Source organism: Hoplias malabaricus, chromosome 5 (assembly GCF_029633855.1).
Source record: "Hoplias malabaricus isolate fHopMal1 chromosome 5, fHopMal1.hap1, whole genome shotgun sequence".
Classification (NCBI taxonomy): domain Eukaryota; kingdom Metazoa; phylum Chordata; class Actinopteri; order Characiformes; family Erythrinidae; genus Hoplias; species Hoplias malabaricus.
The window spans coordinates 14,327,703-14,331,709 of NC_089804.1; positions in this window are offsets into that span (position 1 = coordinate 14,327,703).

Genomic DNA, 4,007 nt, shown 5'->3' on the forward strand with positions numbered 1-4,007 from the left:
CTCCACCTACAGCATGGCCAAGGGTCGACAACTCTACACACTTCCTTTGATAAAGTGTAAGGATCTATTACTGGTAAAATAAAGGCATTCAAAAACGTACACTCCTTCCATGGAGTACACACTCAATCTACTGACCAACGGATTACTAATAATGCTACAATCAATCAACTAGTAATCAAATACAGAAATGTTGCCCTTGTTTTTTTGCTGATTTTATAATGTTCATATTTTCAAAACTGCCCAAACAAAATTGTACTTTAAATCACTGACAAAAACCTCATGATGCCTCAACATTTTTCAGCTTATTTTTGCTACTACGCTTGTGAAGATCTCCATATCGAGGTGGGCTTTCCTCCAATGGACCCACAACAGTGTAGATCTTCCTTTGCTCACAGCAAGTTCCTCGATATGCGTTCTTCTGTGTTCTTACATTCTTCTCTTCTTGCTTGACGTCATCTTCCACTGCCAAAGTTGCGTTCCAGTACTCAAACTCCATGAACGGTTACGGTACCCAGATGTTGCTCTCGATTCCGGCCAAAGTTATGAGGATGCATCGGTTCATATCTTTCCATTGAGAATGACCTGAAAGTCAATTCATTCACTGCAGCATCATGAGTTTGCTCTTTGCTCCACAGGATACAAGTCTTGATATTGAGAAAAAGCCTGGGTTTTTTTTGGAAGTGCAGGGCTTTATCCGCAAACAGACGCCATTTTAAACGTTATGAGAACTCCATTAACATTTCGACCAACGACCAGTCTCCTAAATTATAATGACTCTAAACAGTGTGGAAAATGCTCTAAGCTTTGATCCTGCAATAACTGAACAGAAACGGTAGCATCCCACACCCACTCTAGTGTATTTCAGTCTATCCTTGAAGAACATTACTGAGCATTGTAGGGTGCAAATTGTTTATAAATAAATAATATATCTGCTGATTAATCAACTACTCTAAATCTTATTAATGTAAAAGCGACAAGTAAATGAAATATTTAAATGTTGGTCATTTTATTCTTTAGATTTTAAGTCAGTAAGTAAACAAATGGATGAAGCGAATCAACAACAACAGTGTTTTTCAGCTCACCAAATCAACAAAGGCACTAGTGAACGTGGCTGTTTGCCTGAACAGCCACTGAGTGTGTCTACAGCTCTCTGATGTGTTACTATTTACTGTGGAGAACAGAGGATACACTCAGACTACACAACATCGACTTCATCACAAAAAGACTTTGCAGGGATTATGTTGTTGTTGTTTTTTCTTCTCACCCTCTGGTGTTAAGAGCCGGAGAATTACCAGTTATACTCTTATCAGTTTTCTGTGTGAAACAGGGTCTGGAATCATTACAGTGAACCTGATGAAAACTTTGGTCTGTACCAATCCTCAAAGCCCAAAAAGGCCTTTGGATAGTGCTGCTTAATAATGAATACCTAGACTGAGTCATTTACCAGGAAGGGTTTTTAATTAGGTACCACCGGGGGAAGGTTATCATCACTCAGCCTCACACACTCCCTGAGTAGCTCATGGAAAAAAAGACACACACCTTACACTCCATCAGCTCTAGATGATATTACCTTTACCACGTAGTGTGAAAATAGTCTGAGGGCCAAAAGAGATTGACATTAATCAGGCTTGACATTTCTCATACCTACAGTGTGTATCAGGCTTTGTCTAATAAGAACTACATGAATTAGTCTTTTAATTATACAGATGTGCTAATACATTCAACTACACATGGCTGTTATGAAGCTTTCATTAGTGAAAATCGTGTTCCTGAACTCACTAAATCTACTTCACTGAAAATGATTAAATAATGGAAAACACTTGAAGGTACGTAGTCCATTGAGGATTGGGCTGGAGGCCATGTCCTTACCCAATTTTCAAAATCCAACATCTTATTTTCCTAGAAGCTGTTATAGGGGATTGATAACAATAGCCGATCCTGCCACTAGCCTTTATAGGATTATCACCTTTGCTGACTGATAAAATCCACCTCATACAGCCGTAATATATATTCTGCTGTCCGGAAGCACTGTAGTGATGTGACGCTTGTCAAAGTGGCTCAGGTCTTCACGGCTGCCTTCTCTCAGTCTTAACATGTCTGATATGACAACTGACTGTCCATATACCCTATATAACATATCTCAAAGCACACCATTTTCTTAACATCAAATATATCCCAGACCTTGACATGCACCTCTCATATTATGAGATGATTCCTGTCAAATGTGCATGGACTTAAGGTTTTGGTTCCCCTGTGTATGTGAGGGCTGTCTCTCGCTAATCAGGTTGTCTCTAGCATTCTGCATGTAACATGCGTATATTTGCATGCCTCTGTTGCTGCGGGAGACAGAAAAAAAGAAATCTAGCAGTGGCAAACAGAGCAAACCTCGTCTGCCCCCTAATTGGCTCTGGCACATCACTTGTAGTTGCAGGCGGAAGAGACGGAAAAATGAGCATGAAACCGAACTCATTACGGCTCTCGGCTGCATAGATTTCTGTTGAATAAGCTCCACATAAGGCAGAGATCCTAGCCACCCACACCTGACTGTGCCGCCCCGCCACGGATAAACTTTCAGCGCAGATGCTGAATGCCAGCCATTCAACACAATCGGCCCAGTTCAGACAGCAGTGATTAATGTGGATGGGGTCCAGCTCTCTGTTGAAGTGCAATGAAGTTCTGAGAAATGTGGGATGGGAATTACTCATTATTTGATCATCTTTAGATCATTGTTTGATGCTGGTATTAAATCAAAATAAAAATCCAGTATATCGTTACTACATATTGTACTAGGTATTATCTGCCATATTGGCATCATTGTTTGTCTGTGCTAGCTGTATTGATATTGATAAATAACGGGCTCATCTCCATGGTAACATTCTGTTCCATATAAAAGTGGTGTCCCTGTTGCCAAGCAGTTTGTTTTCATTTCTGTTTATTTGTTTATTTATTTATTCGGTTTATTTGCTTGGTTCTTGCACTTTTCACATAGGTTCAGTGCATGACAGTTCCCTCTAAGTGCTGGTTGCTATGAATTGTTTTAAATTAACAGTTCACAATACATTGAACACAAATGAAACATATTGTATTACCTTTTAACTTCTATATATGATGCGAACATGAAAAGCCATAACTACTGAAGATGCTATAGGTGAGGTATCACTAATCCATGATTAGATCAGGATCACAGACACCACTCCAACACGTCCCAAACGCATTGATTAGTCCTCCAACATCCCAGAGAATGCAGATCCACTTCCTGTCACACCAGTACTGCTTTATACTCCTCTAGCAGACATTTGGCGTTAGGTTTAGAGACCTTAGGCTAAAGTGTAGCATACTGTTTCAGTCAATGCTTTCCTGTGGAGATTATACTGTCTTTGTGTGCACAGCTAATAGTCCATGATGGGTGCATCTTAAAGCAGTTCAATTCACTAAGTAATGGGTGTCATTTATTGTATATTTTGTCTAAAATATAAAGGATGGCTAACCCTTCAATCACTGCATCTGTTTGAGAAGAGGAACTCCACATGATCTCAATGTGTCAAGCTGAATTGAGTTTGTTGTTTATTTCATGTAACTTTATAAATTGCTATAAATGATAACGAGTGTGTGTGTGTGTGTGTTTGTGTTTTGGGTGTAATAAAACTGTCAAGATGGATGATGGGATGTTTTATGACAGCAGAGATGAATCATTTTGCCATGTGTGAAACACACTCTGTTTCTGAGGGCTTTTGGTGAGAGGACTCTTCTCTGCTTGACGCCTGTCACCGTTAGCACAAGCTGACAGACACAAATAAGTGTGTTTGTGTGTGTGTGTGTGTGAATGTATCCAGTCCCCCAGGAAGCTGAAGCAGCGCACGGTGACACACTCTTACACACGGTAACCATACACACCGAGCAGCGGTGATGTGGCCGCCAGGCCTGTTGCCATGGCAACCGTCCCAGCACCTTGCACTCCTGCTGTATTTGTATCTGCCACAAAGTTGAAGAAGAGTTTATTTTTACAG